The sequence below is a fragment of the Stegodyphus dumicola genome, chromosome X1 (assembly GCF_044657685.1).
Source record: "Stegodyphus dumicola isolate Sdum_Otavi_A_Nest chromosome X1, ASM4465768v1".
In the NCBI taxonomy this organism is placed as follows: Eukaryota; Metazoa; Arthropoda; class Arachnida; order Araneae; family Eresidae; genus Stegodyphus; species Stegodyphus dumicola.
In genome coordinates, this window is record NC_140780.1 from 187831732 (window position 1) to 187857041 (window position 25310).

Here is a 25310-nt window from a genome sequence, read left to right on the forward strand (position 1 = left end):
CTGTTAATGAAAAAGCTGATAAAAGAAATTAAATTTAATAATAATAGGATTATCTAAATGAAATTAGATTGCTGATGCTGAAATTAGACTGCGCGCATGATTGCCGTTGAGTTACTTGAAAAACACTTGCCTTAAAAAAGAGTGTCATTAGAATTTGTATCCATGGTATTTAATGTATAAAGTTATAGAATCATCAGGATTTTTTTGGAGGCAAGAAAAATGAGCAATGCTCTCGCCGAGATTGGAACCTCGGACCTCTTGAATAGGCGCCCAGTGAGCTAACCGTTACACCATGAAGGCATACTGAACGAGGGAGAAAAGGGCGATTGAGGATTAGGGGATCCAATCGCCAAATTGTGGTGGTGAAAATCCTGGTGGTCATCATCCACCACCTTTCAGCTTGGGCGCCACTGTAGCGTCATTGGGATTTTTTTGAAGCTGGAGACATGAAAAACGATCAATGCCCTCGCCGGGACTCGAACCTCGGACCTCTCGAATACGTGCCGAGTGTGCTAACCGTTACACCACAAAGGCGTGCTAAAGGAGGGAGAAAATACCTTATAAAGTCATTAATGAAATTCATTCTTATTCATCACTTTAAAATTCTTTCAATAGAAATGACAGACAGGACAAACTAGCCTTGCTGCAAAAAAATTTTACTTTTCCTCCCAATCACTGAACAACTCAGAAGCAGACACTAGAAAATGCACAGAGAAATATCTTACTCAGAATGTTTACACATTTTATGAATGCTGCATTTTGCATTTGAATCACCTTCGAGAAAGTGAAGAGTGAATAACTAGAAAAATGGATTTTCTAAAACAAACAAATTTCGAGGGAGGCTATTAACACAGCCTGTTTACTACCTAGGCTCACACAGCTGAGGTTAGGATTCGAGATTTTAAGGAGTACTGTTATCACCATATGATTTCTCATATTTCTGCTTTTTTCAACTGAAAATCATAGAAAATTAAGAGTCCAGGTTAGAAGCTATCTTAATCGGACTCGGATTATTTTCTGTAGATAAAATAGATAGTTTACTAAGACTCAACGTGAAATATTTTCACACATTTACCTAATGCGAATTTAACGAAACGAGAAGGTGGAAAATGATTTCAGTTCGATTTGTGCGAATGCGGAGCAAAAATTGTTGACTGGTCTAGCAAGAAAGGGACCTTGACTTGTTTCGCCTTCCATTCATTGTTTTAGAGATCTTGTGCCATTTGGACCGGATTTAATATCAGCAATTACATGGATAAAAAGATTGCTTCGTAAAAATGTAGCCAAAAAAAGGAAAAAAAAAAAAAAAAAAAAAAAAAAGCATCTGGAGCGTTAGCCTCATTGCTATTTCGCCAATTATTAAGCTAGCTTTCCCCTTAGTGATCTTTCCGTGAACCTGGTGAAGCTTTCACAATTTGATTGATATGTTTTCAATTGTTAAAGTCGATTTAGCTTTTAAAAATATGCTTTTCCAACTTCCCTTTACTCAACATACAAATTTTTGAGCTGCTGCTTAAGATTAACTGCTCTAATAACATCTATTCAGCGTTAAAAAGTACTTTCAGTATCCTTTCCATGAGGAAATTTTTTTTAAAGACCAGAAGAAGTGTAAAACAATAGCTTCATTACAGGAAATCTCTAAATGCTTCAGTAGAAAAGTTTAAGTGGTTAGAAGCTATAAAATTTGAGATATGCATATGTGTAAAATAAATACAATTATTTCCTGCATTTTATTGTACTTCGTGCTTTAAAATGCTTTCTTTTCATTGAAATGAATAGTTATGACGTATGGCATAGTTATACAAAAATTTAGATACAGTTAAAAAAATTTTAGATATGCAATTAATCCCAAAAAACGTTTATAGACACAGGTATGCCGCATAAGCTTGATTTATCTCTTAAAACAAATCTGAAACTCTTAATGAAAGATTATGAATAATATTTCTGAAGAACGAATTCCAATTAGCAGACCAAAATTATTTCTTTAGCGTCTTATATTTTGAACAAAAATTTACTTCTGAGTAATAATTTTTCATCTAAGAATGTATCAACAATAAAACTGATGATATCATTTGCTTAGGGGGACGGTTTTCTGAGGTCAACTTAGATTTCTAAAGTTTTTGTTTCTACTGGTGTGTTATTTTTGCCCTTAAATAACAATAAAAAGGGGGGGGATTGGTGACTAGGGCGCTTTTTTTCTTTTTCCGGGCCATCGAAATAATTCTTAGATATTAATTGTGAAATACTGTTCTTAGCTTGAATTAGAGACTACTTCATTATTAACGAAATGCAGTACTAATGTAGTCAACAAAACACAACAGTTAGTTAACAGTGAAAACTCAGGAAATTATCAAACCTAATATTGCAGCGAAGTCACATAAACTGGTTAAGTTGTAAAATACCCAGGAATATGATAACAAGCTGTAATTACCAGCTGTACGTCATTGTATTTAAACTAATGTTGAATTCATTGCTTTGATACATAGAATGGCTACTGAAGATATTTCTTTTTTACATGATCATTAATATCATAGCTGCATAAACTTTACCACAAGCGTCGAAAAGTTAATTCATGTGCCTCTCTCGTCTGCCTTCGTAGTCAAGCTTGGAATCCCATACCTTCGAAGTGAATTGGACACCCGAATATATTTTAAAGCAGTGATTGCTAAGTTGAGAACATTATAACAAGCAAAAGTGCCCAACTACTTAGTTAAACTACTCGAATTTAATTGTTAACATTTATAAGTTATGGCTACGTCGAGTATTGCTTCCTAATGTATACTGTGAGTGTAAGGTGCACCTCAAAATGTCAAGATTAGCATAAAACATTTTCCTCTGGTCCATTGAGTTAGATGCTGAACCTAACCTAGCGGACATCTGGACTGAACGAGCACTTGATGGAACAAGGTATAAAGGGGGGGGGAGAAACTATCTTAAAACTAACTGTTAGTAAAATTTAAAGCAAATGTCAAAACATTATTAGCCACTTGTACGATGAAGCGCAGTACTTGCGTTAGGAAATGTGTAAAATCAGCTCATAGCTTTCAATTACGAGGTGATGATATTACTAGCGTAGTTAGTGGATGAAATTCTTTAGAGAAATTGTAGAAATGCGATGAAATATTTTATAGCGAGGGTAGTAAAACGTTGAGACATTATAAAGATTGTAGTGAGGTGATGAGATACTTTAGAAAGAGTGCCGTGAGGCGATGCGATGCTTTGCAGCGAATGTGGCAAGATTAAAATAATGTCAGACTCTAGGTGGTATGCTCAACTTTTCTATCCGGATCTTGACTAACGAAATCCTGTCCAACACTTTTTTTGATACAACGAGAGAGTTTCGTAAAAACAAATCCTCAGTTTAAAAGACCTATGTCTGAGTATGCAAAATCTTTGCCTTGCAAATCTGAAGGCTCTGTCTTTTGATATTCTAAGCCCTATCATTGAGACGATGTGGCACATGAATTAACACTCCAGCGTATGCAGCAAATTTTGAATGCAAAGCCTGTTATATGCAAAGCAATGCATTCATTACATATAACCGATATATCAATACTGATGATAGAAATTCATCTATAATAATGATTATATCAAAGCAGCTATCTGTTTTAGTAATTTTAGTGCTAATTTTCCTAATTTTTCTCTAAAAGAACTATTGTAGCCTTTAATGGATCAAAATATATGATCATTTTACCAGACACAAGTTTCAAGTGAACAATCTATAATCCTAAGTTTCAAAACAAAAGTAAAATTTGTGGACTTTCCTTTGTACCCTTTATATAGCAATTGTCTCGGTTTTATGGAACTTTTCATCGCGAATCTTTTTTTATAGAAGGGCAGCCTTGTACACCCTGCGTAGGATATCATTTTGACATAAAGTGCGATTAAATGGTGGGCATCAAATGACCACAAAATGTCCGTTAATTATTTTTATCAGTCACAATCCTGGAAATCAATTTATCAAAGAATGCCCATACTCAATTTTTATCAGTATTACATTTTTAATCTTTCATACTTACTTGAACGGTTTCATCTAGTTTTTTAAATTAATTTATTTCTCTTAGGTTTGCATTATAAAATCCTAAAAATTTATACAAAACGTATCTTTAATCTTAAGCTCGTTTCAAAGCGAAGTAACTAATCTGTAAACGACATTGCTTCATTAATAGTAAATTTTATATTTACAAAAAATGGCTGTTTAAAAATTTTGAAATGCATTTTCTATTTTCATGTTTACATTTTGTATTGCCTTATTAGTACGAAATGAAATATATCTATAATCAAATGTTAAATAAGCTTTCTTCTATCTGTAACTATGTAATAAAATGATATGTTAAATCAAAACCCAATGCATTTGCGAAATTTTTAAAACGCAGATTTTTTTGTTGAAGAAATGTAAATAACTTAAAAAAAAAAAAAAGAATCTAGGGTACAAATCGAACTGTCGCTATAACATGCAAATAAAAAAAAAGATCGAAAATCATTGCATTGCGTTTCTCAGTCTGAATTCAAGTTTGAATGGTTGGCTGTAGCAAGACTTAGAAACAAAATTCTGAAGAACTATCATAATTGGCCAAAGATTTAAATTTCTTTAAGAGCTGTGCGTCTTTAAATGAGGAACAGCATAGATTCTAGATCAGTGTTTCCCAACCTTTTTTGTGCTATGCCCCACCCAGTCCTCTCTAAAATTGTTACGCTCCCCCTAGCATATACATAATTTTTAATATTTAAAAATTGAAATATTGTAATATTTACGAAAGAAACTTGAATGATAGCTTTTAGGAAGAAATGACTGCGAAATTTTGTGAACAAACACAGTAAGTGAACTTCCAAAACATTGGGAACTGAAATTCAAGAAGTGAAAGTTTTTTTTTATTTTAAGTATTAGTAATTTTTATTATTTAAATTTAGCGAGTTCCTTGCGCTTGATACTTGCTGCAAAGAAATTTTATGTCAGGTTCAAATTTAGATAACTTGAGTCTCAAGTCTCACGGTTTCATTATATCCAACCGATTTTTTTTTCTTTTTAGCAGCAAATCACACTAAATCTGCATTCAGCAAAATATGAAGATGGAAACGGTAACAGTAATTCTCTTGCAAATTTTGTTGCATTTGGATATCTGATTCTGGTTTCCTCACAAAGCTATGTCATCGCTCCTTTTATATTAAATAACGTTTTAATTGAATCATCATTTTGCATTTCTGCGAGTTCTTTTTTTTACTGCATATTTGAAATATCAGCCAAATCCACTAGCATTGGCTGCATCATCCAAGTTGGAAAATCAATTTGTTTTAAGTTACAAAATCTTTTAAATCATCCGATAAAATTTTCAGATGATCGACAATAACAAGTATAGCGGTAGTCACGTCACATTTTTGGAGCCAATGAGACTTTTCAAAATTTTTGTGGTAAATAGTATATGCCTGACATAAATCAACAAAGATAATGAAACCAAATATCTTCCTTTTGCATCATAAGTTTTATTTGCTCCTTGAAGTTGTTTATTTAATATATTTAATTTTTAAAAGATATCGGCTAAATAACTCACATATTGCCTTGTTGTTATCCGTTAACGGATTTTTCATTTCAGGTTTGTTGCTTAAAAATAACTAAGAGTATCAAATAGTTCCATAAATCTTTCCAAGCAGTTCCCTTTCGACAGCCTTCTTACTTTAGTGTGAAGTACAAGTCTCATATAGTCTTCATTTTGTTCTTCATAAAATAATTTGAAAAGACGTTCACATTTAGCCCTAGCTTTAATAGCATTAATACACTTTATAACTGAATTTAGTACTTCATTTAGAACAGGCAAATTGTTTTTAGCTACCAGGTTTTCTCTGTGAATAACACAATGCACAAGAAGCATTTCTGGGTTCTCAACCCTTTTTTTATTCCGTGCTTTATTTTATTTTTCAACTATCATATTAGGAGCACGATCTGCAGTACAAGATGTATTATATTTTTTATATCTAAGTAATTTTTTAGCTTACTATAAATATCTTTGGAGGTAGTGGTGCTTTCTAATGATCTAATGATTTACAGAACATTTCTTCAGCAAAATCCCCTTTATGAATATATCTTACATAAATTACAAGTACGGCCTCAGTGTCTCTCACAGTTGGTTCATCCATTTGCACCGAAAATTTTCTTGTTTTCAGCTTTTCAACAAGTTGTATTTCAATATCCTCACTCATTTAATCTTTCTTCTGCAAATAGTATTGTTATTTAGTGGCATAGCTTTAACGTCTTTGTCATCATTCTCTAGAACAGTTTTAAATGCTGATATTGATAGTTTGATTAAATTCTCCCCTATAGTTCGGCTTTTCCCAAATTAAGCGATGAGTAATGAAATTTGATAAATAGCCTCAAGAGCACAATTAACAGTTGCATTATGAGCAGTAAATAGACACTAATATTACTCTATTTTCAAAAATGTTCCTTAAAGTGTGAAAATAATTCGAATCTGAATTAATATCAGCATTATGTTTCGGCTTCAAATGTGCCTCAAGATGACCTAGTTTCATTGATTTGTTGGTCAGGCATTATTGACAAAAGTTGACCGTTTATGGACCGGGTATGAAACCAAATTTTAAATATGCCTCCGAATACCGACGAACGTTTTTTCTTGCTTGCACCCCTGATTTCACTAAGGGCTGAAAGAAAGAAATATGAGATCAATATAAACAAAGCTGAAAGCAGCTGTTGTTGCAATTCAAGGAAAGAATAATATACCGGTTGCCATTCCTACAGTAAAAGATAAAATAAATTCGTTGGCTGAAATGTGCGAGAAACGTCTGGAAAGCAAAATATGTCCATGTCTACAGCGAGAATTCTTTATAAAATATTTAAAATGCACCGCAATTTAATAACTTTTTTACATATACATCACTTACATTTTTCTTTATTTTGGGAATAAAAATTGAAATTTCGAAATATTTTCACTTCATGAAAGATATTTAGAACGTCCTTTGTCCCCTTAAACTCTGGACGAGTCCATTTTCGAATTGCCCCCCTTAACAGTCGCATTGCCCCCTTGTGGGGCGTGGGCCCCACGTTGGGAAACACGGTTCTAGATTGTAGCTTTTCAAGAAATCAGTGGGGGGGGGGACGGATCAAGAAATCAGTGGGAAAAAGGGAAAGAAAGCTTAGAAATCTTTTTCCTTTTGAAAAATAAATCAATAAATTTACATCAAGAAATCATCACATTCTTTCCAATACGGAGCAAGAAGAAATAGAATTGTTTCAATCTCACCTAATGTTAGGTGAAGATCCCATAGTTCTCTTGATATTGTCAAGTTGCTTAAGCACCAGTACAGTCTTATTAAAATGAGCAATATTTGGAAATTTGCCTCTTCTGTAAGAGAAAAAATGAAAATATCTTCCATCTTGGTAGAGATTCAGTATCTAGCATCATGGTTATACATTTTTCAATGTTTGATTATTAGGCCGAGAAATAATAACCAAGAAGAATAGGAAAATCTTTCTTTACCAAAGTAGGTATTCTTAAACGAAATTATGATCAATAATCCAGGTAAAGAAACACACACACAAAAGAAACGTGATGAATATTTATTAAACATAGCATGATGCAATACAAAGCAAAAGAAAGGGATTGGTCAACAGCTATCAAAATAAAGCCCGTACTAGGTTTCCAGGAATACAGCAGTACAGCCTCAGTGACTTCGCTATTTGTAACACCAGTAGTTAGTTGTTCTTCCAGCTTGGAGTAGCGACAGAGAGAAATAAAGGCACAGCTCCCAGGTGACATTCCACCATCACTTCCACTCTCATGAATTGGATTCTTGACACTTAGGCAAGAGGATCAGCTTGTTTATTAGGCATTAAAATAAGGCTTGAACATTATGAACTTAAGCAATACGAAAAATGTCCATCGTGTCCTGGACATATGCCTAGTATTCTTCCTAATATCCATTTAGCTGGAGAGCCATTTTAATAATATCCATTTAGCCTTTTAATAGAACGATATCTCCAAATTCCATATTTGGTCGATCCTTTACCCATTTTATTTAGATTGCAATGTTTGCAAGTATTCACTGAGCCATTTCTTTCAAAGTCTTAGCTTTATTTTCTGCAGCAAAGACCACCTGGAACAAAGATTTTAAGGGTTGGAACAGCCGTATTCAGGAGTACTTGTAGTAGTTCTCTTACAAGGAAAGGAGAGAGTTTTATATCAAATTTATTATATCTAAATTTGATGCGTTTGAAGTAACAGAAATTAGTAATAGAAATTAGAACTTATATATATATATATAATGGATACCAGGAATTAAAGGAGGATTTTGAAATACTCTTAAAACCTAAGTGTCTAGGTCCGGTCCTTATAGGCTTAAGTAGTCGTCAGGCTGCGTGCTGAAGATGCATTTTCTCCATTCTATCACACATTTTTCTCAGATGACGACTAAGCCCTGAGTGATGAATACATTTCTTTTCGTCAAGTGATATTTACAACAATACTGTGATGGAAATAGAAAGCTTTATCAAAACATTTCACAGATGATGAAAAGTACTAAAGGAAAAGGAATCCATCGCGAGTGAAGAATTGGATGCTTATCGTTGATTCTCCAGAAATACAGCACAAAAGAATTGCAAAAACGAAGACGTCTATAATAATTAAAATGCGTGATAACATTATTTGCTATAACATTTTATGTATTTTTTACAAAACAATTGCGAATTATTTAAGAAGTATAACCAAAATTTTCAACCTAATTGCTATTTTATTCTCAAGCTGCCCCAGTTCCATAAAATTGTACTTTCCATTCATGGTAAAAGTATAAATTAAAGTTTATTATTCAGCGTTATTTTATGACTGGCCCATTCTGCTTTCCAGTTTTAACAAAAATAATTGAATTTCAAATGACAGCCTATTTACAAAGATTCAGTCTTAAAATGGCAATCAATTATATGGACAAAGCCTTTAAAATTAAATGCCATTCAATTACTCTATTCCCTTTATAGGAATGAAAAAGTTTCTCTATTAGAGTAACTGACATCTTCTTTAAATCGAAACAAAATTCGGTCCGAGGTTCGAATCCCGCGAACGGGCTGGCTGCATGGGTCTTTTCGTGGTTTTCCCCATGTGTAACGTGTATACGAGCCAGTTTCCCTTAGAAAGTCCTCCACGAAGGCATCCCTCCTCTTAGGCAGATAGCCCTAGTGTGCTTTGCCATAATTAAATACACCACTACACCATATATATTATAAAGAAAAATCTGAAAAGTTTCAGATTTTAAATTACGTCCAAAGGGGCGTTTTTTAACATTTTGTGTGTACCTTTATATATTAAATATCATGTTTTTCGTATTTAAGCTATAGAATTCAGTTCAACAGCAATATCGCAAAATAATTTTTAAATGAGCATATCTTTAGAATTTCCGATACAGAGTCTATCGTAGTGGAGATAAACATGTTATTTTTTTTTTCGTACAATGTTGCCATAGCTCGTTTTGAAATCGTTTAGTATTTTAATCAAAAATTTGTTGAAGTGTTACAAAACATGAAATTGATAATAAAACAAATTTCAAATTCAAATTCGGGCCTTCCACGTGCCCATATTCTGTGGAAGATTACATTATTCAAATTTTGATGGCTCTAGGTACCGTTGTTTTATCACAATGCGAGAAACATACGTACATTTATGCAGACTTTTCATTATTTAATTTCTTTAAATATAAGACAGGGCGATAGCATATGTTGGCAACGATTTGAAAAGTGATACAGCCTTTTAAAAATTTCGACACAAAATGCCAAAACGAAATGAATAGTCCTTCAGGCCAAATTGCCCCTTTGGAATAAAAGAAAAAAATCTTAAACTTTTAACCTTCATCTTCTTCAGGATGCTTACACAATAAAGTCTTCGGAGAGAAAAATAAGCATTCATAATATTAAAAGACACTTTCCCTTTCTTTTGGAAAAAATTTTCAATTAATTAAGCATTCCTAATTCAGTGTTCCTTAGTCCCCATCAAACTTTAAAATAGGAGCAAATTTTCTGATTGTAAAATCAGACTCTGAATAAAAAATATGTTTATTAAATAGTATGAAACCAAATATTATTCTTGAAATATATTACATAAACTAATGTTTATGGCACATTGAATAACATTAAGGACTTTCCATTCCGTCCAATTTATGGATAAAAGAAAACATTCAAAGATAAGCATCATAAAGCAATAATATGAAAAACAGAACATTCCATTACCTTGTTATATCAGATGTAGAAAGAAACCTTTGGTTTCAGCCCATAAAAGGGTCAGAAAAAAAAACGAATTGGTTAGAACACTAATAATGAGTAGTTAATGTAATAATTGCTTTTAAACAAAGCTCAGAACTTCTGAGTAATATATAATAATATAATTAATTTTCTGAGTTGCGAAGTCAAGCGTGAAGTGCACATTCTGGAAAAGTTAAAACTTTTAAAATGAACTTTTTTTTTCTTTTTTTACGAGTAGAATTAGTTTCTTAAAGACATGATTGTCTTTATAATCATCATTGAACCATTCGCACAAGTATCCTTTGAGCGGAAATAAACTAGCTTAGATTAGTTTGAAATTAGTACTTAAGTCCAAAAAGAAAATATCAGTTGTAAGATATTGGACTTTTACTAAGTGTAACTTGTGATTAATCCTCAATAAGATTGTAAACGACTTATTATTTTGGCTCCGAATAACTACAGAGACTTGAGAAGGATGTAAAAGCCCTTTGTTGTAAAACTAAATCAAATGAATAGAAGGTACACCTAGTGCTTACAAATCAATCAACATTTATGGCGAGAACTCAAAATAAATTTAATTTAAATAGCTAATAGCCAAAGGCTACGCAAAGTAAATTAAGTTGGCTGTTAAATCTTCACCGGCGGGAAATATTATCGGTAATTATAAATCAAAGCAGAAGCTGGAACTCACAGAATAGCACACCTAGCAAAGTAGCCTTTCACTAGGCAAATTACGCTCTATGCAAACCATCTCAAAACCTCATTTATATACTCGCGAGCTAATTTGCATTCTGGGGGAAAAACAGAAATAGAGAAGATTTAAAAAATACCTGGTTTAACAAATTAAAGAAGACAAAGCAGATTAACAAAACAAAGAAGGGCGGATGTAAGGAATTCGGTAGGAAACTCAGAAATTGTAGAGACATTAGGTATTTTTTGGAAGCAAGCAAGAGGAAAAATTAGCAACGTCTTCACCGGAAATCGAACCGCGAACCTCTGGAATACGTGCCCAGCGTGCAGACCACCATACCACGAAGGCATGCCAAGAAGGCGGGAGAAATATCTTATAAAATCTTTAAGAACAGAATGCCCAAAAAAGACAGCGAAAGTTTCCTAAAAGATACAGAGATTTTAACTGAATAAAAACGAAGCTGAAACTTTCAGCGAAGAATATAAATGATTCTACACAAACACACACATACCTAATCACATTCATACAAAAGCTTCTTAGAATAGAGGAAAGCAAAATCGACAGCTCATGAATCTCAGCTCACCTTTAAAAAATAGTCAACAGTCTTTCCTACAGCTTAAGAAATATTTAATAGCTGCATCCCACAAAACTGAAGCAATATTTAATAGTTGCACTTCACAAAACAAGGTAATATTTAATAGCTGCACTTCACAAGATTGAAGCATCTTTTACGCTAATTATTAAAAATCTCAGAACAGAAATCTAATATTTCAAACATTTTCATTGTATATTAAAGTTTCCGCCGTAAATCTCAAAAACTGAGCTTTACCATAAATCAAGTCACAACTATGTATCAATACTGGAATGCTCAATTAAGGATGAAAATAAGGTGGTCTTTATAGTCTGTGACTTGCTTCTACTGGAAGACGCTTAAAAAATTCTTAAGAAGTTATTGAGAGAGTTTTGATATTTTACAGCCTTATTTTTTAACATGCTGAGAGCTATAAAAATTTCCTTTTTATACTCTCAAGGAACAAAGTTCTCTTTTATCGTAATTGCTTCTGGGACTGAGAATTTAAAAGAATTACACTGTGAATCAGAATTATACAATGAGTTATTCAATACTTCAAAATAATTCTTATTATTAAGACAATTTTTTTTTAGAAAATTTTTTTACATTAATTTCTTAGCTAGCTTTCTAACTTTTGGAAGGTAAAACATATCTCAAGCATTATGTTGAATTGCTTTAAGCCCAAAAGGATTTAATATATGCATTTTCTTGTTTGCTGGGAAAATCATTTTAAAGGAAATAGCCTTCTTTACTGTATAATAGCTATACTTTGGGAAAATGAATAGTATAAATAATGTTCCACATTTTGCTATGCACTGAAGAGATTTAAATGTCGTCCAACCGGGATAGCGGTTAGCGACGCTGACTGCAGAACCAAAGGGCTCGGGTTCGAACCCTGGAGAAGACGTGGATGTCTGTAAATGGTGCATGGGGCGTGGGGGGTGCCGGTGCTGTGCTTCATGGGGGCATTCTAAATATGTAGTGCGCCGAAAATTCTCTCGAGAGGTTGTGGTAGGGAAGAGGCGTGGGAGACCCGTCCCCCGGGGTGCTTTCAAACAAAATTGGGGATGGAACTGCACCTGTATAGTACTAAAGGCTCTTGCACAACGACAGGCCACGATGAAATTCGTGGGTTGTTCTGATGTTACTGTCAGACAAGTGAGGTAAGTCTCAACAACAACACATTTAAAAATAACCTGAATAGAAGTATTTACCATTATGTTTGAAAAGCATAAATTAGTGCCTTATCATAGCCACAATAGCTTGAATGATGATGAAAAGATAAAAATACCTATTTTCGGATGCAGAAAGCTTAATGGTCAATGCTTCCATATCATACATCATACTACCCACGACGATACTTTCCGTTACATTTCACAATCTAAATTGTCTGAAATGAAATACATTTTGGCAACTCATATAACAATAGCAGATTTTCTTCATTGTAATGCGTAGATCTTAATATCATGCCAAAACTTGCTTCAGTGAAACCGATTCAAATCGTAAACAGCGCGATTAAGTGAGCCTTTATCGCGGCTTCTTAATAGTGGCTTTGCAAATTTAATAATATTCATGCAATTAAGTATAGTAAATAAATATCGTTTTTTCACTGTAAGATTAGAGTAGCCGTTTCGCTTACTTTTTTCTGAAACAATTATATTGTGAAATAAGAAGACTAGAAGAAAATCATTCATTCAACCTTCACCATTTTGTGTAAATCGTGTTCTTCAACTTATCATATTAAGTCAAGAAAAAATTATTCTAAGCAAGATGTAACTTTTATTTGGAATTAAGATTGCTAGTTTAGAGAAAATTTGAAAACTGTGTTGGGTATTTCCCATTGTTTAAATATTCATTTTCACTCTTTTATTAATTCCCAGGTCATTTTGGTTGCTATGTTACTTATGTATGCATACTCGTTGAAGTACATTTCGCGGTGTTTTAAGGATTATTGTTGACATATTTCTTCTTTCAATAGTCTCTTATACTTTAATCTTCATTTCTTAGCTTTATTATTTTTGATATATATAATTTTTTGATATATATAATATATTATAAAATTGAAATTTGTTTCTGGCTGTTGAAATTTCATTTTATTTGACTGGATTCTGTTTATCAACAATGTTATTTGTTGCTAACAACATTCTGTTAGTTAACAAAAGTTTATTGTGCTTGTAACTGCACAAGCAATGATGATGAGGTTAATGATTTGAAATGCTGTCATACTTAGTTGTGTAATATTAAAAAACACTAAAACTTTTTTATTGATTGCAAATTGCAGTTGTCGTTTGGTATCTATTCTTCCAAACACTGTGTAATTCGCGTTTTTTTTTTTTTGTTTTGTTTTTTTTTTGTTTTTTTTTATATTGCCAGTTTGTATGTCTATTAGATTATCTCAATATCAGTATTTGTTCTTTATTAAATTTTATATTATATTTTCTTCGCTTACATTTTATGTGCTTGTGATAACAAAGAAATTCATAAATAGAAACAAAAACTTTTATCGTGTGCTATTTAACGAATAGCTTACTTTAACGTACTTAGCTCACTATCGTATACTATATTATTTAAATTATTTGTGTATAGTATCAAAGGAAAGTTATTGATTATAAAAAGTGCATAAAATATTCATTGCAATCTACCACTATTCTAAAATGTAGATTCATTAACATATGATCGAAAGAAATGGTGTTAAGAAGCATCAGCATTACTAGTAAATACTGCAATCCATAATTATTACACTTTTAATTGCTTACTATTTAAAAACACAAATATTTTTTTGTTAATTGGGAATTTTAATTCCGTTACATTCCTTCTGCTATTTATACTTTCAAACACTGCTAGTTCATATTTTTCCTTAAATAGTGCTGTCATGCATGTTGTTTGTTAAATTATTATTTCATTTTAGATATGAATATGGCAAGTTTTTTTTTTGGTTCTTAGATTTGGGTATATTTTTGTATGAAATATTTTTGATCACATTTATTAACTACTTTATATAGTCTTTCGTTTGCATATCTTGGAGACATAGAAGTTAATGGTTATATTTTTTACTATAAAACGCGAATAAATTTATACTTGAGTTTGGGTAAAATACTGATTATGTTATCTTAAGAACCGCTTCCTAATTTATCATGACAGGGGGAATATTCAATGTCTCTGAGATTTAACAGAAATAAATGTGATAATGCTGTTATAATCAGAAACGCTCTTTTTTTTACTCACATATGTATCTTTACTTTTATTTATGTCTAATTTAGTTTTGTTTACTTAAAACCTACCATTAATGTTATATATTTATAATAACCACTTTCATACTTACTCTCACTTACGTACTAAAGGATTAAGAAAAAAATGATGAAATCTTAAATAATTGTAACTTGGAATTTAAGATTTTTAAAAAAGTGTAGTTTAAAGTACTGAAAATAATTAAGGCTATTATTAATTATGCATATTTATTCTAAAGAGAAAAAACTGTATTATCTTCTGGTTTTCAGGAAATGGTAAAATATTTAAACTTTTGAAAAATACAAGGAATACAAAAATTTAAAAAAGAAGAAAAATACATTAATTATTAAGCTTATTTGTTTGCATAAATCAATATATAACACAAGGACAGAATAAGGACGTTTTCACAGCTGTAGCAAAAAGGCCGAATTCTGCGAACATTTAGACGTCGTTAAGACGTCGTGATACGATGCTTTCACAACCAAAATATAACCTAAGAAAGACGCAATAAAGACCTCTTTGCAACGGTTGCAAAACAGTGGAGTTTCGCGAACATCTGGGCGTCTTAAAGACGACATATTGCAACGTTTTTGCAACATCCGCAACGAGTTTTCAACGTCGTTACGACGTTGCCGTGCTACTTGGGTGTGTATGATATGGCTTAAAGCTTGAAAGTGTACATACTATAATATATTTATTGGTATATATATATATATACCTTAAATTCATCTGGAGTCCACCGGATTCCGACTCTGATGCTTTTCAGACTTTGAGAAAAATCCGAAATTCCTGCCTAAGCCTAAATTAACAAGAAGTCCGGATTTTTAATTTATTATTAATCTATCTGTCATTAATTTGACTTTTTTTATTTCTCTGCATGCATTTAATTTCGTTGTTCATTATTTATCCTGTTTCAATTACTTAATTTCCTTTTTTTTTTTAACCTTCCCCAATGTCCTTCCATAGAGCTCCAGTTTTTCAGATTTGACAAATTAAGGCCTGAGTGTGGACGACTACAACAAAAGAACCCGGGTAAACTAAAAATTATAGGAATTCCCTTTCTTTGCGTCTGTTACAAGCTTGACTCACAGAGCAAATTTGTTTGCAACATTTACCAGGTCCTAAATAAATTTTCATTTTATTTAATTATAAATTAATTTTTACAGATATATTATTTTAATTTGTACATATTACGATATATTTTATGAATTTTTAAAATGACTTAAAATCATAAACATGAATAGCACAGGAAGATTTGCGAAGAATCACACAGTCTGGCAAGAGGAGCAGCTATGGATCCGAATAGCAGAATTCACAGCAGTTTATATTAAAATTTCAGCTTGAAATGATTTTCCTTTTAAAATCATACTGCTTTTAAGGAATAAATTCTTGAATGAATCACTCTTTGAAATCCATCATAAGGTGAGTATTTAATTATAGTATTAATTATAGCAATCTAATAAATTTATAAAATACATTCATGTATATATAGTAAATTACTTTCAATTTTAGCAATTCGTAGATGTGCATGTGAAACTGTAATATATAGGGAAAAATTAATAAGCAGGTTGAGCTAAAACTTTGACAGAGTGGATGCATTTATTTTCAATAACATTAATGCCACTTATAAGTAGCATTTATCTTTATCATTTTTCAGTGAATGGCTTTACATATATTCTATTATCATTAACATTTTAAGCTACTTGATTTTTATATTTAGTAGGAGAAGAAACGCACATCATCTTATCTTAAAATCAGGCATACATCTTTAGTTGTATGTATTTATTTTGGTGAAGAATAATCTTATCATTATACAACTCATTTTAAACACAGTGGATAAACATTTGAATTGAATGATATAACTTATGTAAAAAGTTTCACAATAACAATTATTAGAAAAAAATAGTGCAAGGTTTACTTGGCGTTTGAAAATAAAACCAAATAGTCCTTCACAGCTAAATAACGGCATATCTGTTTGCAACATTTCAGCATGTGTATAAATCATATTCCAGACATGTGAGTCTTAAATTTTTCCGCTGTTTAAATAGAATATTTTAGCTGAAAATTATACCAATTTATAAAGTCTAAATTAATAAAACTTAATTTCAAGTTTAGTGCTCGTAGTCTTTGATTTGACATTTCATATAAGTTTCAAACAATGATATGTGTCCGCCATACATTTTTTTCCTGTTTCGATCATTGACCGTTTCTTTGTTTGTGGGGTCATTAAGTTCTGTTAAAATTTCCCGTCCTTGAATACCCCTTGTCATTGCCCCTGACCTACATGGCATAACGTGGGCAAAAAATTGTACCTTGAGGTATACGTATTTTCTCAGTTAACGAGATGAAATTATTGGAATAACCTTGAAATAAAGGTCCAGCTTTTATTATGACTGTTATTAAAGAATTAAATATTCTAACAATATCGTAAAATGAAAGAAGATAAACATTATACTAATATCTATCGAACATACGTAATGTGTTTGATGACAATTTCTTTTTTTTCTTTTAATATTTATGCAGTTATCACCACTATTAATGCTTGTTAAAAATAAAGTCTCAGTATCCTTAAAATGAGGAAAATTTTATAGAGATTTGCATTCAGGATTTCATAATCTCTTTAATAATACTCACATGCGGAATTAAAATAAAGATTTAAGAGTGAAGCACAAAGGTAATATATTTTTGAAAATTCTCACTTAAGAGCTGTAGGGATCCTCACTTTTCTCTAAGTGTTGAGGAACCCAGTGAACAAGCTAAGCGAATAATCGCTTAGGTCCAAAAACAGAAACGTAAACTCAAGAAGGGTTAATTACCCTTTATTGCTCAAAATAAAGATTGACAGACAGCCACTTTCTCAAGACGTTTAATGAAGCCTCCACTTGGGCTTAAACTCAGATGTATGTAAATGACTAACTAAAGAGATTTAGCCTAAGCTACCAAAATTTTAAAACTAGTTGGCCCGTGATATTACATTAGGTATCAAGCCAAAAGGTATAGCCAAAAGGAAAACGCGCGCTATTCAGGAAATCTAATTCTCTCTCTCGAAGTCAGTGGAACTTCGACTTATATTCTCTGCTACTCATTTGCATTTAACGCGATTTTAAAAACTCATTCTGGTAAGGAAATGTAAGCTGAAGCTAGAAGAGACAGGAAAGAAGCTTAAAATAACTGTTATAAAATTATGATATACCTTACAGAGCAATCATCTACATAGTAATTTATTTCATTTGTAACAAATTTTCTTACCTTGAAAACTGATGTTGTTGCTTTTTCATATATTTATGATACACTATTAACTTTTTGTCACCAAGGGCAAAGAAAAAAAAAAGCTGCTGATAAATTAATGTGCAGCATATGCTGTAGCTAGCAACTAATTATATATTTGCTAGAAGGATATATTTATTAAATAATCAGTAATCAATTTCACATATACGATTGCGTGATTAACTCTTTGATGCTCTAGGATATGGAAAGATGAATTGCTAAGCTCATTAATATTATTAGTTAAATATGACACAATATAAAGTTCCCATTGACATAAAAATCGCAAAAGCGAAATGGTATGACTATATATATGGTATATGCGATTAGAAATAGCATCTATAGCAATTAAATTTCAGATTTTAACTACTGGAAATTTAAGTTATTTATTACTTAAAGTTGATGTACTAGTAATTCTTCATACTCATAAAATAACAGAAAATGAATTGTTTAATTAACACCGCTCGCTGCAAAAATTTACCTACATTAATTTATCTCATGTGAAAAATGTATCTTCTCCTTTCTCGTGAATAAGGTTAACAAATTGTAAATGGTTTACTTGAACTGGTGTTTATGTAATAGAACCAACCTAATCGAGATTTCGATTTCTATATACACACCAGTAATAAACAAGAAATTAAGAAATATAAGGATAATTCTGAAGCTATTATAAAAGCGTTAAATTAGATATTGATAAAATGTTACACTTTATAGTTCAAATGGACGGAAATATGAAAGTTCATTCTTCTGGAATGGCGAATACTCGTCGGTCATTTAGCTGGCTCATCGTCGAAAACACGATGTTATTATAAAGATATAAAAATCAATGTACACAAGAAATATGTATATCATTAAAATTATATGAATTTGCCCAGTTATAATATTAAAATAATCATTTAAACTACGTTTCAAGAATACTCAAATGTTCTGTAAGAAGTTTTTGGGAATTTTCTCCTCGTAGTCGCACTTTTAGCGAGGTTTGTAATACAGCTGTAAAATATTTTTGCCATTTTTAACTTATTTTTTAGGTTCATTAAGTCTATCGATTGAAATACCCTTCTTGAATGTGAATAGACATCTTTCTTAACATATATATTCACCCACACATTTTACTTTAAGTTCTTAGAAATCAATTTATTTATACTAATATAAATTTAATCTTAAAATGGACATATGTGTTTCATTTCTTAGCCTTTAATTTTTAAATACCGTACTTCCCAGACTATAAGACGCACAATTCGTAAGTCACACTAATAGTATAAAGTATTTTCTCCACTCTTTCTGCATGCCGTCGTGGTGTAATGGTAGCACACTCGACTGGTATTCGAGATATTTATAATGTCTCCTGCTTCAAATTAACCAAACGTCTCTACGGAAGAATTTACGAAAAATACTTGGATCAGACAGAAAAGAATCAAAGTACCTATTTTAATGATAACACTTTACAACTTAAACGGAACTGTTACATTAAAAAATTTAATAAACAGTGTATCAGCGTTTATTCAATCCCAGAAATTGGTCATCATACAGTTATTTTCAGTTTCATTGTCACTTGTCACAGCCCCTGGATTTTTCATTTCCCTCATGCACAATGTCATCTTCACTTCCATCCAGAAACACTGCTAATAGAATTTTATAGTAGTCTGACTTATAACGTTCTGCCAGGACATTTTATCCACTCACAAACACTAGAAGTTGACGGCCGTTTCATTCTTTCCGCTGGTGTGACGTCATGAATTGGCTCCTCAATCCACTTTATCCACTTTTCATGCATAAATCTCTCGAACAGTTTATTAACTGAAACGTCTAGAGGCTGCAGTTGAGAAGTCTATCTACCAGGAACCACGACAGGGTGCGTCTTCAGTACAATAGCAAGAATTTTTTGTGACTCGGTTACATGGGCCTTAAACTGAACGCGCACTAATTAAGACGATTTCTTCAGAAGTCCATGCAGGCAACTGTACCATACCTTCTGTAACCACAGCGTCATACACTATACATCCATCCATCCTTTGAAATGAATAGGCTTATACGTTCTGCGCAGAACTGTACAATCAGGAAGCGTTTTTCATTTAAAGATTAACATAGGAGGCAGTTTTGATCCGTCAGCACAGCACGCAAGAACCAGCAGTACAACGCCTCATCTCGTTGCAAGAAGTCTATCATTACTGTTTTAGAATCTTGAGAGTCCACTGTTCTATTTGATGGCATAACAAATATTAAGGGTACCTCATCCATGCTTCTTGTTTGTCCTATCTGAAAACATATCTTTCCTCTCCAGTTTATGACGTATTTATGGAATTCTGTAATCTTTCTTTTGTATGCAAGTGGCATACATTTTTTGCTATTGTAGTTCTGGTATGCATGCACAGACCATTTCTCTTCATGAACCTCTCACATTGTCACATAACACTGTCACAGAAAAACCGTGAATATACACAGTTATCGCTAATTTTCTCTCTTCAAATAAACTCATTTTTGTTGAAACAGTAATCTTGTTCTTCCTGTGATTTTTCATCCAGTTCTTTACATATTACTCAAGCACTGGTCATTTCTGAGCATGTGAAAGTGAACTTCTTTTACTTCTGTATGCATTCACTAAATCCATCTTCTGCTTCTTCTATTCTTGATCATCTTCTCAGATGGAGGTGATCAAAGCGGTTTTCTGCTGCTCTCTTTCCATGCTCTGAAGCGTAATTTCTGACTTCAAGTTTAAATACTAATCTATACGACAGTCTTATCTCTTTAGATCCCATGAGAAGACTCTAATTTCAATTTTTTATGCAACACTTAGTTTCTCCGTGTAAAAGCAGATATGAACACTAAGGGAAAATGAACGTTTTACACATTGAACGACACTCTCATACTACTTAAGTCTGACTGGCTGCAGGTTCCGAGATTATCGCTAGAGATATTCTAATTCCAATAAACCATTCATCAAGACACATTCATTTGAAGCTAGTAGAAACAAGACAAGCAGAACAACCATTTTATTCTGAAGTGCCAAACACGATGTAAACAGAAAAAGGCCTGAGTTGTATAGACATGGTACACTGTAAAAAAAATCTGTAAGATTACTAAGAAAAATCATGGAAACTGGAATGCCATGGGTTATTTGAGTAACAGCAACAGGTGTTTTCTTTGTAACTTTACAAGAGTTTTGCTTGTAATGGTTACAGATCTTTTTCTTGTAATATCACAGCATATAGTTATGTAAGTAGAACACATTTTTCTCATGTAAAATCCCAAACGATATATCTGTAATGGTTACAGATTATTTGCGTGTAATATTACATAAAATCAACATGTTTTTCTCATGTAAAATCTTAACAGATATATCTGTAATCGTTACAGGTAATTTGCTTGTATTATTACAGCAAGTTATCATGTGAGTAGAAGATACTTTTCTTACGTAAAATTCCAATGGTTGTATCTGTAAAGGTTTCAGATTATTTCCTTCTAATATCTCATTAAGTAATTATATGTGTGTAGAATATATTTTTCACAGATGAAATACTAAAGGATATGTCTATAAAAGTAATAGATTTTTGGTCTAAAATGATGCTTATTATAATTAAATACATTGAAATCAATATGTTTTGAGTAAAACAATGATATCTGTAGGTATATGTATCATTTTGATTAATAATTGATTTGAGCTTAATTTGATAATTAAGTTCAAATTGATATGCTACTCCTTACATTAAATTACATGTATATCCTTTATATAAAATAATGTAAAGTAATCTGGAATTTATATCTGGTCTGTAAAATAGCTGAAAAAAAAAAACAGTATGCTTTATTTGCATGTTTCAGTGTCAATTATTAAGATATGTTCTAGAACTTTCTTTTTAGTAATTTTAGATAAAATAGACACATGTTGCTTTAGATTTAACTTATATGAGTAAACGTGTTGCATGTTGATATGATCATATTATTACAATAAAAGACATTTTGTGAAATATTTCTATGAAGAACTCAGAACAGCTGTTTTTCATGTTTCAAAAATGTTATATTCTCTTCTTCTAAAAAATGACATTTCAGTAAATTAAAGAATTCAACATAGCAATGAACTTCATTTTGTTATTACAAGGAATTCAAAATTTTGTTCATAAGCTTGAATCACAACGTGCAACTAATCTTTTTATTCTTATCTGCACTCAGTGTTTGTCAACAGTCTGCTATTGTTTGAAGTAATAGATGGTAACTGCATAACGTTTTTACCTTACCTTCAAATAATTTCCTTTGAATTAACAGATATAAGTCTTTCATTAAAAACCTAATATCATGCTTTTTGAATAAGCATAAAACTTCACCAACTGACCTTAATTTTTAAAGCCTTGCTTCCATTAAAATTCTTGAAGCTTAATACAATTATGCCTTTAACAACTTTGTTTCAAAAATTAATACTTCAGTTTAGCTTAAAATTTAATGCATTTTAATTTTACCTATAATTTTTTACAAACATGATATGTAATAAAACATAAAGCTTAATATTTACCATTTAGAAAGTGATACTAAAAGGTATTCTTAGTTATTATAAATTTCGAGATTTGCATACAAAATTGTGAAATATACATGCGACAGCTGAAAACAAACTTTATGCTCTCTCTCTATATATATTACAGCATGTTAATTAAGAAGTTTATTGAATTTGTAATTTTATTGTGAAACATTATGAAGCAAATAATATGCTAATTAAAATACAGAAGTAAAAATAATTTATTACTTAATTCATAAACTTTACATAAAACCTTAAAAAAGAATTAATTAAAAAAATAACACAATATAACATTTCATAAAAATTCGTTTCGACTGCTTGGAAAAAATGAATGGTTTTTCCTCTCTTTGTAAACCATGTCTCCTAAATAAAGAAAAAAACATTTCTTTTAAAATCATAATCATGCTCTTAAAAAGCTTATAAAAATTATTTTAATAGATGTTTTAAACATGTGCTTATATAACACTTTTAATCATATTTCTTTGTAATATCTTAAGTAATCAGGAACAGCTTAAATACTTTAAAAAATTGGATTACAGTGAACCGTCTCATTACGACAAGCTACCTCAGTCAATCACTTTTTAAATTTAACCAGCATTCCTCATAAAATAACTAATTAGTAAACATAACTTCTCTAAGATGCCCAATATCACTGAAGATCAAAATCTTCAGGAATCACGCATAGCTAGCTTAGAGAAGGTTCATTGTACAAAAACAGCCAATATGCAAATCTTTTCATAAATGAAGCCACCATAGTTATTAAATATAATATACAGTATACTTATATTCAGAATTCAGAACTTGAATAAATTTCTCGAACTGTTTTAGCATTCGAAAAATATTATATTTATTACCTTAAATTTCTAGAACAATATTACATATTGGTCCAAATGAATCACTGGGACTCGGACAACATTTTCCCCCTAGCTTTCTTTTAGCAACAGGATTCTGAAATTGTTTTAATGATTTAGGTAATATTTGTCTTCCTTAAGGCGCTCACAAAACAAGTTACCCTAAATTTTTCGTCTGCATAGTGGTCGTTTTCATCTTACTAACTGATTTGCTAGTGGATTTTGCGTGCATGGCCTATTAGTGATGAAACAATAATAGTGAACAGCTTCAAGAAAATGGGGATATCTAATGCTCTTGATGCTATATTCCCACTTAGTTTTACTAATTTTACCTTCCGAAAATTGAGAGGGAAAAATTAAACGAATAATTTAATTTCCAAAGGACACAGTCACAGTAGGAATATAACAAATGAAAAGTAATCATGTATAAACTACTACTATCACAATATTATTTCTTTAAAAGAAACCTCTATTTCAATAAAAATACACATAATTGCAACATCTAATAAGTTATCTCATTTCTTTATAATTTGAATTTCTCTCATTCTCATTGTTGTTCTTGCAACTCCTTAGACCTCAGATCATACATAAATAATTAAAGAAGATGAATATGCAGCTGATATGACAAACAGGCACAGTGAATGGCAGTTGGTATTTGCTTTCACTATCATAGATCATTTTTTGTATTAGGCTGACATAATATTCAACAGTTAGAAGAGAAAGATTCAACGGGGCCTTTATTGTACAAAAGTTTGCCTTTGTTAGTATGACGATAACAATCATTATGTCGGTAAATCCATTTTAAAATCTTGGGATATTCATTTTCTAAATGCATTAAAAGGGGGAAAATTATGCAAATATTTTCTTTAATTTTCAGAATCTGATTCTAAAGCTGGGTGGGGTGGAATATGCAACGCAATACGGTAATTCTGAAGATCATTGCTCGTGGTAGTACAAACTGAGTGGTGATAGCTTGCATGCTGTAGAAGACGGCACAAATTGCAGTTCCAGATGCATTAAATGCTTTGAGGTCTAGGAAATAGCAGTGGGCAATAATAAGAATGGAATTCAAGGTATAGGGAAGTAGAAATGAAGATTATTATTATCAGATACTGAAATGTTAATGTTACTAAGCATTCTTATTGGAATGTAGGTTTCTTTTTTATAATAATATTATGATAGTTACCAGTAGTTCATTCATGAATATTTTTGATTGGTTATGGTCTTACTGTAATCACATCCTTCAAAACGTAATTAATTTCCCCCTTGATTTTCATACTAGAATATTAGTAAAAAGGAGGGAAAAAGTCTGCAAGTAAACATAACTCCTCTCTATATATCATTATGTCGATAAATCCATTTTAAAATCTTGGGATATTCATTTTCTAAATGCATTAAAAGGGGGAAAATTATGCAAATATTTTTTTTTTTAATTTTCGTATGCAACTAAGCAAAACAAATGTGACTTTTTCTTCTTTAAAAAATTTGTGTTAATAAATAGGATGAGAATTAAGTTCATTTTAAAGACTTATGACACATGAAATATACATGATAAAAATAAATTAGAAAATTAAGTTCAAATAAATTTTAAGCTAAATTACGTGTTTAAGTTGCAATACTTCAGTTGTAATAATTAATACTAACAAAACCAAACATCATATTCCCATTCTGCACAGTATAAAAATTCTTCTGCAGAACTGCAAAAATTACCAACACTTTGGCTTATTTGATAACTTTCAAATTCACTCCTTTGTTTGCATTTAGAATTTATAACTTTAATTTTCCACAGAAATTTGTTTTTGATTTTAAAAAATTTCACTGGCATAATTTCATTCACTTCAGCATATATTAATAGATGCAGAAGGTTTTTGTACCTTACATAATTTTAAATCTTATGTAACCTAACGTAATTAATAACAAAATCAAAACATAGATCAGAAACTGCATAAAATTTAATAAATAATTTCTAC